Below are 15,309 nucleotides of genomic sequence, written 5' to 3' on the forward strand. Positions count from 1 at the left end.
ACTGTGGACATAGCAAAACAAACAAATGAAACAAAGAGAAAAAAAAGGAAAATAAAGATTAGAGATACATAAGACACTGGAAAGACAACAAAGAAAAATGAAACAGGAGTTGGTTCTCTGAGATGAGAGTAAGCAGGCAGGCCTGGCATGGGCTCTCCTGCATTCTGACCCTGGTACTCCACATGGTCCCTCGAGCCGGCCAGGAATAACCCTGAGCTCAGAGTCAGGAGCACTGCAGGGTGACGCCCCAAGACAAACCAAAGAAACCCTCAGTGAACTGGCCTTTAGCTGACTCACCAAAAGGGAAAAAAATAGGGTGTGAGTGTGCAAAAATGAAGGGAATGATACACAAACACTGAACAGCAAAGGACCACAAAGAGTCCTGTAATTATTTATCAACAACCGAGCAGCACAAGAAATGGATGGATTCCTAGGAATACACAACCACCAAGTCTGAATTAAGTTCAAACAAAATTTGAATAGACTGACTGCTTTATAAGGAAACCAACGACCCAAACCGTGGGCTGGAGAGCCAACTGAACAGGCTGGGGCTCGCGCTTGGCTCACACAAGTTCTGGGTCAAGTATAGCACCACGTGGCCCCCCAGCACCTCTCACAGTCATCTCTGAGCACCAGTCCAGGAGCCAAACACTGCTAGCTGTGGCCCAAAACACAAACACTGGTCAAAATCTAGGACCAGATGGCTTCATTAGTGAATCCTATCAAAGAATTAACACCAATCCCCAAACTCTTAAAGAAACAAACAAAAAATTACTGCCCAATATCTAAGACTAGTAGATGAAAAACTATCCTCAATAAGATATTAGCAAAGCAAATTCAACAACGAATTAAAAGATAAACCATCAAGTGGAGTTTTATTTCAGAATAAGAAAAAGGAATTGTTCAACAACTGCAAATCACTCAATGAAATAACACGTTAACAAAATGATGAAAATCATGTAACATCTCAATAGATGCAGAAAATTCAACATCATGCATGATGAAATTTAAAAAAAACCTTCAACTGAGAGTATATTGAGGGAATGTATCTCAATGTAACAAAAGTCATACATATATAATAAACCCATAGCTAACATCCATACTTAACAGTGCAAATTTACAAGTTTTTCCTAGAAGATCTGGAATTAGACAGGGATACCCTTGATTACTTTTTAAAAAGCATGTAATTATTTTATTTTATTGACTCACCATGAGAGCATTACACAAAGCTGTTAACATTCAGTGATATAATATTCCAATACCCATCCTCTATCAGTGTAATTCTTGCTCACTTTTATTCAGTTAGTATTTAAAGTCCAATAGGCAGAGGGGCTAGAGAGATAGAGAGGCAGTAGAGCAGGAAGGTTCAATCCCTGGCATCCCATATGAACCCGCCAAGTTTTCGAGGAGTGATTCCTGAGTGCAGATTCAGGAGTAATCTGAGCATAGCTTGAGTGTACCTCCCCCCACAGCCCCCCCCATCCTCCAATAAAGTCCTAATTAGAGTAATTAGACAAGAAAAAGAAGCCAAACTGACAAGGCAGAAGTAAAACTATTTATAGGTAAAATTAGTTAGAAAACAAAATCATAGAAGAATTCAATCAGGGCTGGAGTGATAGTACACTGAGTAGGGCACTTGCCTGCACTGGGCCAATCTGGATTCAATCTGCAGCATCCCATATGGTCCCCTGAGCACTGCCAGGAGTAATTCCTGAGCGCAGAGCCAGGAGTAACCTCTGAGCATAGCTGGGTGTGGCCCGAATACCAAAATCAAAGCAAAACAGGACATTTCCATCAACTTCTGGAACTATTTTTCAGTACAGGTGCAGGATACAAATTCCAAAACCAAAAATCTGTTGCACTTGTGTAAACAACACACCATCAAAAAAGATAAACTATTTTAAGAGTAGTAAGACAGTAGAGTAGGTAAGGTGCCTGCCTTGCATGTAGCCAACCCTGGTTCAAATCCTGACACTGCATAAGGTCCCCTGACCACAGAGCCAGGAGTAAGCCATGAGCACAGCCAGGTATGATCCCCCAAAACCAAACAAAAAATTAACTCAAAATAGATTAAAGACCTGAACCAAAAAGCAAAACAAAAAAGTGATAGTAAGCTCCTTGATAGGTGTTGATGGATTTTTTAAATCCGAAACTTAAAGCAAGTAAGCAAATAAACAAGTGTGACTGTAAACATCAAACTAAAAATCTGATGTGTGGCGAAGGAAGCCATCAACAAAATGAAAAGTCGACCTGCTTAATGGGGGAAAAAATCTGCAAAGTAAATGTCTGATAGAGGGTCACTGTCACCCTGTTGCTCATTGATTTGCTTGAGCGGGCACCAGTAACATCCTTGTTGTTAGTGGTGAGACTTGTTGCTACTGTTTTTGCCGTATCAAATACGTTATGAGTAGCTTGCCAGGCTCTGCCACGCAGGCGAGATACCCTCAGTAGCTTGCCAGGCTCTCTGAGAGGGATGGAGGAATTGAACCCAGGTCGGCCGCGTGCAAGGCAAACGCCCTACCCGCTGTGCTATTGCTCCAAAAATACTCAAACCATCACTTTTTTGTTTTTGGGACACTCCCAGTGGTGCTCAGGATCTATTACTCCTACTACTGGCTTGAATCAGGGATCATTCCTTGTGGGCTTGGGGGATCATATGTATTGGGGAATTGAATTTGGGTGGGCCGTGTGCAAGGCAAGTGCCCTATCCGCTGTACTATTGCTCTGACACTTAAACCATCGCTTTTTTATTTTATTTTATTGAATCACCATGTGGAAATTTACAATGCTTTCAGGCTTAAGTCTCAGTTATACAATGCTGAAACAACCATCCCTCACCAGTGCCCATAATCCACCACCAAAAGAAAAAAAAACCAGTATACCTCCCATCCCTTCCCCCCTATCCCCCTCATCCCCCCCACCTGATAAATTTCACTTTACTTTCTCTTTACTTTGGTTACATTCAATATTTCAACAAAAAACTCACTATTATTGTTAGGAGTTCCCCACTAGAGTCAGACCTGTTGTGAAGAGATATGAGGTTGTGTGGCCGCGATAGTAAACCATCATTTTTATCATCACAGTTTAGTCAACAGGGAGATGCAAATAAAAACCACAACCAAATATCCCACACCACTATGAGAATAGTAATTATCAATAACAAGCAGGGGCCCTGGAACCGTTCAGCCGTGGACTGACCTGCCCTGAGAACATACGCCACAAGGTCAATCAGAAAAATATAGTCCTCTGGTACTGCTGCTTGCATGGCCCTCATGAGCACATACAGGTGTGAGCACTGCAACCTGGTACCCCAGCAAGCCCCATTCCTGTGCACACCAGGTCATTGCACAAACAAACAAAAATGGAAGAGAAGGCATACGAAAGTTGAAAAAAGGAGTTAAAATGATGACGCAGAAGAGGAAAGCTTTGTGCACTGCTGATGGTAGTAACAATTTATGAAGTCACTATGGAAAAGCAGCATGGAGTTCATTTAAAAAAAAGAAAGAGGGGCCAGAGTGATAGCACAGCGGGTAGGGCATTTGCCTTGCACGCGGCCGACCCAGGTTCGATCCCTGGCATCCCATATGGTCCCCCAAGCACTGCCAGGAGTAATTCCTGAGTGCAAAGCCAGGAGTAACCCCTGAGCATCGCTGGGTGTGACCCAAAAAGCAAAAAAAAAAAAAAAAGAAAAGAAAGAAAGAAAAAGATAGGGCCAGAAGCGGTAGTAGAGCAGGTAGGCACTTGCCGCTCATGCAGCCGACCAGGGCTTGATCCCCAACACCCCATACGGTCCCCTGAGCACCGCCAGCGGTGATCCCCGAGTGTGAAGCCAGAAGTGAGCCCTGAGCACTCCTGCAAGTGGTCCCAAAACAAAACAAACAAGAACAGAAAACCTACCAATGATCTTGCAAGTCTATTTCTGGCTATTTACCTGACGGAAACAAAACGCTATCTCAGACATTCACAATCCCATATCCAGTGCAGCATTACTTACAGTGACTGAGAAACAGAAACAACCCATGTTTGCTGATGTGTGAAAGAGTAAAGATGTGGTAACATAAATAATTCAGTTGTGAAAAAAGGGAAATCCTACCCTAGTGAAAACATGGATAGAATTTGAGAGCATTAAAACCAACTGAAGCCATACATATACATATAGTGTATGATCTTACACATTAAATCTTAGACTGGTGGTTGCCAAATATGAGTTGGGGAGTGGATGAGTGAAGGGGAGGGTCAAAAGTCAAAAGAAGGGACCAGAGTGACAGTACAGCGGGGAGGGCATTTGCCTTGCACGCAGCTGACCAGAGTTCGATCCCCAGCATCCCATATGGTCCCCTGAGTACCACCAGGAGTAATTCCTAAGTGCAGAGTCAGGAATGACACCTGAGCATTGCTGGGTGTGACCCCAAAAAGCAAAGGGGAAAAAATCAAAAGAAAAAATATAAAAAAGACAATTATATATTATGTATGATCACACTGAAATAAAAATTTAAGAAAATTATTTGCTATGTCTATCATATGTTTACAAAGGAGTGTATTACTCTTTGTGTTAAGTAGTCTGAAATGAAGCACACATAAAATGTTGATGGAAATATTAATTTATTAAAATTTTCTAGAGCCAGAGAGGTCCGGTAAGAGGTAAGGCATTTCTCTTGCATGTACCTGACCCAGGTTTAGTACCCTAGCACCCCTTATGACCTCCCAAGCCCCACCAGGAGTGATCCCTGAATACAGAGCCAGGAGTCAACCCTGAGCATTGCCTAGTGTGGCCCCAAAACAAAATATTATCGGGCCAGAGATACAGTACAGCAGGTAGGGCACTTACCTTGCACACAACCAACTTGGGTTCTATCCCTGGCACCCTACACGGTCTACCAAGCCCTGCCATGAGTGACCCCCGAGTATACAGCCAGGAAGTGGCCCCTGGTAGTGACAGCATGTGGTGCTGGGGAGCAAATGGGTTAGAATACAAATGCCTCACCCTGTGTACTCTCTCTCCAGGCCGAAAATGGATTTATGACTTACCCCAGTAACGATTTGATGTGTATACTTATTCAGGGGTGCAGCCTCCCGAGCAGTGCTGGGGAAACCAGGGCTGTCAACCAGGCCAGCAGTTCAATGCCCTGGCCTGGGCCTGTGCTGCTGGGGATGCAAGTGACACTCCAGAGACGACAGGGGTCCCATGACTGCACCCTCGCTGCTTAGGGAGCTATGTGGTGCCGTGGTCGGGGGTATGCAGGCATATGCCTTATCCAATGGATATCTCCCTATGCTTGCATGTTAACTTTCTATACCTATGTATCTGGGGTTTCCTAAAAATGTCCTGAGCAACAAGGGACTCTTCATATTCAAATCTGAGCCCATACTTATTGCTCCAGGCAGTACCATACCTCAGGAACTTCTTCACTCAACCAAATACCACAACAGGCATTTTCTTACTGGAACTGACATCAGAATTGCCAGATAAGCCAACAAATAAAGACATACTATGAACAACTTAGGTTATAAAAAATATGAGAGGCTGAAGCGATAGGACAGCAGGCAGGCCTTGCATACAGGTGACCCGGGTTCAATCCCCAGCATCCCATATGGTCATCTGAGCACCTCAGGAGTAATTCCTGAGTGTAGAGCCAGGAGTAACCCAAAAAGTGTCCATAGTTAATTTACTCAGCAAATAGTGTCAGGTAAGTGGTGTAAACTGTTATGGCGAGCAGCATCATTTCTGCTTTCATATGTAAGGGGACAACAGGAAGAGTAATGAAACCTGAGACTGGAGCATAAAGGGAACAGTGTCAAGTCCAAGAAGCTACCGTGTCAGGCATCAGAGCTCCCGTGAAGAGACCGCTGCCATGCGCAGGTCTGGAGGTGAGTAGGCTGCAAGGATTGCAGCCGCAGAGAACAGCATGTCAAGGGACCCTAGAGGTACAGGCGAGTCACCTGGTCAAGGAAAGCAATCCACTGTGCTCTGAGCACGGGTATAAGAGAATGGTGGAAAATCTTGGGTTTTGGTTTTTGGTTTTGGCTCAAGGATCATTCCCGGCAGTGCTGGGTGGGGAGCTGGGGAGGCTATATGTGGCAGGAATGGAGTCCAGGCCGTCTGCGTGCAAGACAAATGACTGACCCACAGCCCCACCTTCCCGCTCCTTATTTTAAACAGAAAACAAGGGGCTGAAAAAAACGAGGGAAGGAACTGCAGGCGCGTGAGTTCCTGCCGGGCCTTCATGACAGAGACCCTTCCAAGTCTTGGGGCAGCGAGGGCACAAGGCGTCCTGTGCATCTTCAGGGGGGCCCCAGCACCCCAGCACCGAACTGCCAGCCCGGATGGTTGAGTATCCCAGGAGGGGCCCTTGGAGCCCCTGAGCACTGCCTGGGACAGGGCTCTCCCTCCGAATTCAAATTCTAAAAAATCAATATATTAGGGAGGAAGCTGATGGCGTCAGTGTCGATGTCCAGCCAGGGATGCGGCAGAGGAATACTTCACCCCGGATCAGATCCTAGCAGGAGTGCCTTGGGGGGGAGCGGGGAGTCCCCAAGGCCTACGGATACATCACACTCTGTGCCCAATCCCCTGTGTGTCCCGCCCAGTTAGGTGGGACTCACTCTAACTGCAAATGGCGACAGGGAACAAAAAAGGGTCTGAATCCGGAAGTAAAATTATTTTCTGGGGGAAGAGCCGGTGGGATTTAGATCTGCGGCATCACATTCGTTCCCCTCGCCCCGCCCCCACCAGGCGCAATTCCAGGGGTGCAGAGCCAGGAGCAGCCGCGGAGCATCGCGGGTGTGGCACAAACACAAAAGCACATGAAAAGGACTTTCTGAGGCTCGTCCCCAGCCTCATGCGAAGTCTCTTCCCCGGCCCCGACTGCCCGATTTAGTGGCCGGACCCGCTGACAGGCTTCCAACTCACAGGGAAGTTCCTGCCCTCTCCGGCCGGGCCGTGCCCGGGGACCCCGCCGGCCGGCCGGCCTCCGCTTCGGTTCCTCAAGGACGCCTCCCCCAGGCCGCCCCCTCGAGCCAGCCGGACCCCCGGGCTCCACGGCCATCCCTTTGTCTGTCTGCGCACCCCCAACTCCGGGGGCGGGGCCGCCCGGCAGACGCTCCACGCGGGCCTCCGGGGCCCCCAGGGCGCCAGAACGCCCGAAACCGCAGGAGGACGCCCCGGGCCGCCCGCTGTCCCGGGCCGTGCGCGTCCCCGAGCAGCCCGGGCTCGCCGGGGGAGGCCGGCCGGGCACGAACGCCCGTTCTCCGCACCGGACAGTCCGCGCGGCCGCGCGGGAAGCCCAGGCCGGCGCCCCGAGGGGCGTCCGGACCCCAAAGGGCCCTTCCCACAAGCCGGCGCCGGGCAGTCAGCCAGCCGCGTCGCCTCTACCACTGCCGTCCCGCGGGGCTCGGCGGGGCGCTGGAAGGGCGGCCCCGGCCCGCTCGACCCCGGCCCTCTCCCGGGCAGCCGCCCCGGCCCCACGCCGCGCCCTGCCCTCTGCTCCCCGCGCGCAGGGCTTCCGCGCCCGAGGGGCCCGCCCCTCTGACCCCAGCCAATCGGCAGAGGGCCGGGGGGCGGGGCTAGGGCGCCCGGGCCCGCCTCCCCGGCCTCCGGTTCGCCGGCCCGGCCGTCGCTCACGGGGTCGCGCCCCGCTCCCGCCTTCGCCTTTTCCCTTCTCCCCTCCCCTTGAGGGAAAACGGCGGTTGGGCCGCGGCAGCCGCCAACGACCCGCGGGCCGCCGAGGGGCGAGCCGCCGCGGAGCGAGGGAAGGAGGGACCGCGGGGCGGAGGCAGCGGCGGCGGCGCCGGCGGGGCGGGCGGAGGGGAGGCCGGCCCCGCCGCAGCCCGCGCCGCGCGGGGACAAGATGGCGGCGCTGGCGGAGGGCCAGCGGCGAGGCGGGGCCGCGGCCATGCCCCCTCCGCCCCCGCCCGCGCGCGGCCCGGCCGCTCAGGGGGAGCCCGCTCGCTCGGGCCGGCCGCGGGCGGGGAGGGGAGGGAGCGGGCCGGCCCACTATGCAAAGCGTCCGGCCGCGCCGCCGCCGCCGCGCCCCGTGGCAAAGGTAAAAGGGTCGAGTTCAGCCGCGGCGCCTCCATGTCCGCGCGCCAGGCCCGCCCCCTCCGCCGCCGCCGCCGCCGCCGCCGGCCCGAGCCCGCCCCGGCCCGCCGCCCGCCCCCCCCGCCCGTGCCATTTTACCTCCGGCTCGGGCGCCAAAGCGGCCGCGGCGCGGGTCCCGTGTCGGCGGCGGGCGGCCCCCGGCGCGGAGGGCAGGCGCGGGGCGGCCGGGCTCCCGGCGTCGGCGCGGCTGGCGGGAGCCCGGGGGCGGGGGGGGGCCGCGGGCGAGCGACGAGACGCCGAGGGGGGGCGCGGGGGCGGGCCCGGAGGCGCCGCCGGGGTCGCGGGGCGGGGGGGCCTTGTTATTGTTTTTGTCAGTGAAAGGTCAGAGTTCGTGACCCCGGTGCCGCCGCCGCCGCCGCCCGCGCGCTGGGAGGAGGAGGGCGAATGTTCTTCTTCCTCTTCCCGGCGCCAGCCTCGTCGCGGCCGCGGGGGGCGGGCGAGCTCGCGATTGGCTGAGGCGCGTGCGCGCACCGGAACGCCGGCCGTGCGGGCCCATCCGGCGGCGGCGGCGGCGGCGGCGCGGCCCGCGGGCCCGGCCGCCCGGGCTCGGCTCCCCGCGCGCCGCCCCCCGCCGGGCCGCGCAGGGCCGGGCAGGGCAGGGCCGGGCCGGGCCGGGCCGGGCTCGCTGTGGCGCGGGGCTCGGCCCGGGGCCGGCCGCGGCGTCAGGCCCCGGCGGGCGGGATCGCCCCTCGCTCCCGCGCTGCGGCGCCGGCGCAGGCTCACCGGAACGGGAGGCGACGTTGTGCAAAATGACCAACTGCGATTCCTTTTCTTTTCTTTTCTTTTTTGGTCACACCCGGCGATGCTCGGGGGTCGCTCCTGGCTCTGCACTCAGGAATTACTCCTGCCAGTGCTTCGGGGACCCGATGGGGTGCCGGGGATCGAACCCGGGTCGGCCGCGGGCAGGGCAAACGTCCTACCCGCTGTGCTATCGCTCCGGGGCCCCCCCCCCATTGAAATTTTAAGTAGATAAAATTCATTTTCTTTTTCCCTTCGGCGACTCTTGACTTCTTTTCTTTTTTTTGATTTTTTTTTTTTTTTTGCGTTTTGTAAAAGCAAATCAGAATATAACTGTTAGAAGCCCGCGGGGGTCTTGCACGCCGCGCCTGGGCGGGGGCGGGCCGGACTGCAGAACCGAGTTTATTCAATAAAATACGCATTTGCCGGCTACCACGCTTGCCGCCCCTTTCTTTAGGCCCGAAATGACCCTGCCTGGTGGGGAGGAGAGAGCCGTCTGTGCGGTGGGGAAAGTTCTTCTGGGGGTCGGGCAGAGAATAAAAAGCCGAATAACCACGTGCTGGTCGGAGGGAGCCTCTTGAGGGGCGGACACAACAGCTGCGGGGTCCTGGAGCCCAGGGGGGGCTGCGGCAGGATGGGGTGGGGGCAAGAAGATCCTGGGTGGGCCTCAGGTCAAAAATATGAGCAAGCAAAGGGGAGAGGAGCCCCCCTAAATTGAGAGTTCCGATGGGACCCTGCAGTCCCCGAGGGGCGGGGGCACGGGGTGGCGGGCACGGCTGTTTTTATTTGTAAATAAGACTTAAATTTAGAGCTACATGAACGTTACGAGGAAGGTCCAAGAAAATCTCGACCTTGTGAGTTGGGGTGCCGATTTTCCTCCGCTATTTATTTTTGGGCTTGGGGTGGGAGCGGTGATACGGCGGGTGGGGCACATGCCTTGCGTGTGGCCGACCTGGGTTCCATCCCTGGCGTTCCTAGGGACCTGTGAGCTCCCAAGTGTGGTTCCTGAGTGCAGAGCCAGCCGGGCTCCTGAGCATTGATGGTTAGCTCAGGAAGAAACCTTTTCGGGTTTGCATGTGGGCCACACCGAGTCGGGTTCGCGGGGGCAGGGCAGGGTCACCAGGACCATCCCCAGCAGGGCCCGGACTAGAACGTGGAACTCTTCCCACGTGTGAAACCGACCCACGTTTCTGCCCCCTTTTTCTTGCTTAAGTTTTGACCTCTCCAGAAGGATTGATCTAGATGACTGGAATCATTTTGGCGCAGGTACCTGCCTGGTATTTATCCTGCACCCTTCCTGGGAATAAACGCTCAGAGACGGAGAGGTTCTTCTTTTCCCTTACATTCAAAAAATCCTCTTGGGCTTTTATCAGGACGAACCCAGCTTTTAGTTCATTTCTCCATACTTTTAAAATGTATCCTAAATTTGTTTTTATTTTCTCTCACTGAATGCTCAGCAGTTCGTGAACCAGACACTTTGCATTCACAAGGCACAGTTGTTAAGTGACCTGCCCTGAGCCATGTGCCATAAGGGTCACCAGGACTCAGATTTTAAGGTTTCTGCTGTAAATCAAGCTGCATTAGCTGGGTGCTTAGAGCATAGTCAGTAAATTTTCAGTGAAGGCCAGTTTATTATTAAAAGGAGCAGCAAGTTAACCGTGCCTTGATGGGGCTGCGCAACTTCCCCCAGCCCCCAAACCAGATCTATGCTTCGCAGGTGAGCAGTCGGGACCACCGCTGGCTGTGGTTCCATTGCTGTGGTGTCATTTTCTCTAAATTTTTGCTCTAAGTCTTTCTGGTGACTTTAAGTTTGTAACATTCGATAGATTTGTATAGGTAAAATTCAAGTTCCTTTTACATGGGTGATTCTTGAGTGCCTGTTCATAAGAACCGTCATTGTGCGCAGGAAACAGTGCTCTTAAGATTGCATCAGTCTTTAAAATAAAGGGCTTCACAGAATTTCCTGGACATTATATTCTGTCCATACCAAGCAATACAAAACAAATGGTCTAGCATTGCCTTTCAGCAGGTTTGGGTGGCGGTGAGACTGGTGTTGAAATATTGAATATAACCAACGTAGAGAGAAAGTGTGGGGGAAATTGTCTGCCACACAGGCAGGGGAAGGGTTGGAACAGGGGTAAGGGGGGCGTATTGGGGATTTTGGTGGTGGAAAATGTGCACTGGTGAGGGGATGGGAATTTTTGATGATTGTATGACAGAAGCTCAAACATGAAAACCTTGTACCTGTATCGCACGGTGAATCAAAAAAAGGGGGAAATAAAATAAACATTCAGAATAGAACAAAAAAAAAAACATAATGTGGAGTTCATGCCCAATTCAATCCGCTTAATCAATGGCTAAATAAATAGCAATAATGTACTCCTACATAATTATAAAAAAATAAAATAAAGGGCTTTTCACTTGAGCATTTCGGAATGGGCAGGTTCCCAGTGGTTCTGAAGTTTTGGGTTGGGCCTGGCATTAGTGCTTGTTCTGAGCATAACAAGTAATTCTGCACATACCAGACCGGGAGAAATACGTATTTCTTCTGAAGTGCAGTTTCAGGGATTTCTTTCCTTTTTTTTCTTTTTGGGTCACACCCAGCAATGCAGAGGAGTTACTCCTGGCTCTGCACTCAGGAATTACTCCTGGCGGTGCTCAGGGGACCCTATGGGATGCTGGGGATCGAACCCGGGTCAGCCATGTGCAAGGCAAACGCCCTACCCGCTGTGCTGTCGCTCCAGACCCCTTCTTTTTGTTTTGACCATTAAGTTGGCTCACTCACAGAGCCAGGGGCCTCAGTGGGAGTGGAGGTGTGTGTGCGTGTGTGTGTGTGTGTGTGTGTGTGTGTGTGTGTGTTCATATCTGCCCAGGGAGTGGAGTGGGGTGTGTGTGTGGGGAGGGGTGTGGAGGGATGTGTGTGTGTGTTCACATCTGCCCAGGGAGTGGAGTGGTGTGTGTGTGTGTGTGTGTGTGTGTGTGTGTGTGTGTGTGTGCGCACGTGTGTGTGTGCACTTCTACCCAGGGAGTGGAATGGGGGTGTGTGTGTATGGTCACACCTGCCCAGGGAGTGGTGAGTTGGGGGGGGTTGTCTGGAGGTATGTGTGTGTGTGTGTGTGTTCACATCTGCTCAGGCACCAAGACTGTGGGTCGATACAGGGAAGGCTGTCTCTACTGCAGCCTCACAGGACCTGGGACTCCTGCCCCACTACACAGTGCTCTGTGCAATTCAGGGAGCCTCCATCAGGCCCTGCACCTGTATGTGGTTGGGGGCCTCTGAGCAGGTCCTTTGTGGTTAGCAGCCATTCTGCAGTCAATCATTGACTTCTCTGTGATGTGAGAACAGAAACTTGAACATGAAGTTTTGTTTGGTACCGAGGCAATCGAACATGTATCTTGTCATCTAAAAGTATTGTAAATTTGCATGTAAATCTACATATTGACTGAGTGGAAGTCAAATCTTACAAAACAGTTTTAGATGTGCTGTCATTACTATTATTAAACAGAGATATTTTTACTTGTAAGGGTAGTTCTTTTATGATGGCATAATTGGTTTTTTTTATATTCTAGACTACGAAGGCTTAATTATCCTCGTGTACCATACATCTTTATATCAATTATTCTGTAATAGCTTTAATGCTATATATAGTTGTGTGACACTTCTGTTTATCTTTTGTATATTATGACATGTTTATAAAATAAACTTTTGAGCCTCATACATGTTATTACCCCAATTTTGACTGTGGAATCATAACATGCATTTGCTGAAAACCAGATAGCATGTTTCTTATACTTATGCATTATCCTCTTTAATCTTCACAATAACCTGTCAAGTAGATGGAATTATCTTGTTACAGCTGAAGAGGCTGCGGCTTTAAACGGAAAGATAGTTTCTCCAAAGTCATGTGGCGAGAAAGCAAGGGGACATGATTTCTGGGGAGGGGGGACATGGTAGAGAAAAAAATAAGTAGAACAATTCGTAGTGATTCCTTCTTTGGGGGGCACAGGGGGGCACACCCAGCCCTGCTCAGGGTTTACTTCCAGTGCAGAGCTTTAGGGATTACTCCTGGTAGGGCTTGGGAACCGTATGGGGTGACGGGGATCAGATATAGGTTGGCTGCATGCAAGGCGAGTGCCCTGCCCACTGTACTCTCCAGCCTCTGTGACTCTTTTGCTTATTTCTTCTCTTCTGTCCTTGAGAAGTTGGAGAGGAAGAAAATCCTCTGGTCCCCTCCTTGTTTCTGTCGAAGTCAATCTCTGTCAGTTTGGAAGACTCCGTGGAGCTGTCTCGCCTCCTGCACACGTGACCCTTGTTATTCCCAAGAAGGAAAGAGAGCGGCTGAGCCTGTGACCTGTTGGCGGTGCTGGAACGCAGGAACAGGTGACACCATCCAGGGGACTTCCTGAGGTGCTCCAGAACGACCCACTGAGAATTATCTACATTTGGCTTTTCCTCCGGGGCTTACTGGGCCTTGCAAAGGTGTGGTCTCCAGTTGCACTTTGCTCAAACTCCTTGGGACATAATGTAAAACTAGATTTTTCTTTTCTATTTGAAAAAAAACATGGCTGTCCGTAGGCCCCGAGGGTTCCTGGGAAAGGCGGTTTTTGTTGGTTTGTTTTTAAAGAGTCACCTACATAAAACTCTTGAATTTTGAGACCTAGAAGCTCTTCTCCAGACTGCTGGCCTTTCCACATGGGAAGTCTGAGAGTCAGCAGTGGCACTCCTTGAATGAAGAGGCTATTTCGACCCCCCAGCCTTCTCACTGTGTCCCAGGAAGTGTTTGAAGCCGAAGGTGCCTTCCCTTCCGCGCTCTGCCATGGCTTTGGCCTTTCTCCTTTGGGGCCCAGTGGGGAGAGGAGGTGCTCCCCTGAGACTTATGGCTTTTTCAGACTCGGGGTACACTTAGGAATGAGGGTCTGAAAACAGCTAAAATTATCTTGGTTCTGGGCCTGGAGCGATAGCACAGCCAGGAGGGCGTTGGCCTTGCATGCGGCCGACCCAGGTTTGATCCCCAGCATCCCATAGGGTCCCCCACGCACTGCCAGGAGTAATCCCTGAGTGCAGAGCCAGGAGTAACCCTTGTGCATCGCTGGGTGTGACCCAAAAAGAAAAAAAAAAAAGCAAAAAAGATCCAGGAAGCCGAAAGTCCCTGTCTCAGTTCTGACCTGTACGTGTGGGGTCCTCCTTTGGAGGCTGCAGGGTGTTTCACAGGGTTCAGCAACCCGCTGGAGGGCGGGAGTCCTGTAAACTGCGCTCAGCTCTGCCTGCTGCCACTGAGGCAGTTCTTTTGTTTTGCTTTGTTTTAGGTTTTTGGTTTTTTTTTTTTTTTTTTTGGCTTATTTTTGGCCACACTGAAGATGCTCAGGAGCCATTACTCCTGGCTCCACACTCAGGAATTACTCCTGGGGGTGCTTGGGGGACGTATGGGATGCCGAGGATCAAACCCAGGTCTTAGCCGCTGTGCTATCACTCTGGCCCCTCTTCTGGTTCTTTCTAGAATAAAATTCCTGTCTCCTGCCAGGGTGGAGCTTGGGGATCTGAGGACTCTCCCAGAAACTAGCCAGCACTTCTGTCCTCAGCATACCCGGGGCCCCTGACTATCACCAGTTCCTCTAACAGGTGCCGTGCTGTTCCCCTTCTCTGCAAATCAGTGGCCGCTGTCCATGCATGCTCGGTCTTTCTTCTAAACAGGAACCAAACCGTTTCCGTACTATTCGCTTCACCTCGCGTTTTCTTTCATCTGTAGATGAATCCTTTGATTCACTTATTGTTCTTTCAGTGGGTTTCGGGAGGGGAGTGATGAAATGCTTATTTCCTGGTTATCTTTGGCTGCATAGTCACAGTCACTGCAAGACTCAAGGACTCTCTCTCCCTCTCCTTCCCTCCCTCTCCCTCTAACCCCTCTCACCCCCTCTCCCCCTCCTCAGGGCCTCATAACTGCCTCCAGACAGTGATTGGAGCTGGAATCCTCTGGAAGTTTCCTTGAGTGTTCAGTAGTTGGCACTGGCTAGTAGCATGAGTGCTGACAAGGGGACTCTTGCTGTGACCTGGGCTTCCGGACAGTGCGGGGGAAGCATTCCAAGGTCAAGTGTCATACGAGAACAAAGTGGCATTTTATATAGTCACTTCCTCTGTTTGCTGTTCATTTTGCTGACAAAAAAAGGGCTGTGTGGGTTCCGGGGGAGGGGACTGCGCCTCCGGCACTCTGGAGTCACACTGTGAGGGGAGCGTGCAGTTCTTGGGGTGCCCTTACGTTTTCACCCTGACCGTCTTCAGGTGGGAGAGCAGATGGACTCTCTGGAACTTGGATCGGAGCTTGTCACTCTGCTGTCTGGAGCTGACGGTCTCCGAGCCTCTGTAGCGCGCGGTGACCCTCGCACCCAGACAGCTGCCTCGTCTTACCCGCCCTCCTGACTTCCTCCCCACGCTCGGGCCGCTCTGAACGGCCCCATCCTCACACGCCTTTGTCATC

At 52.1% G+C, this 15,309-nt stretch overlaps 1 protein-coding gene across 2 annotated transcripts in view; it reads right to left on the reverse strand.

Moving 5' to 3' along the window:
- Positions 1 to 8,592, reverse strand: part of NR2C2 (nuclear receptor subfamily 2 group C member 2) — a 79,825-nt gene extending 71,233 nt beyond the window's left edge. The window contains exon 1 of one of the 2 annotated variants that reach the window (XM_055134265.1): positions 8,177 to 8,592. The gene's annotated coding sequence lies outside the window, so the exon portion shown is untranslated. The remainder of the gene's footprint in view (positions 1 to 8,176) is intronic. The other variant, XM_055134267.1, reaches the window with a different exon arrangement.
- Between the last annotated feature and the right edge of the window lie 6,717 nt (positions 8,593 to 15,309).

This window comes from Sorex araneus, chromosome 4, assembly GCF_027595985.1.
Source record: "Sorex araneus isolate mSorAra2 chromosome 4, mSorAra2.pri, whole genome shotgun sequence".
In the NCBI taxonomy this organism is placed as follows: Eukaryota; Metazoa; Chordata; class Mammalia; order Eulipotyphla; family Soricidae; genus Sorex; species Sorex araneus.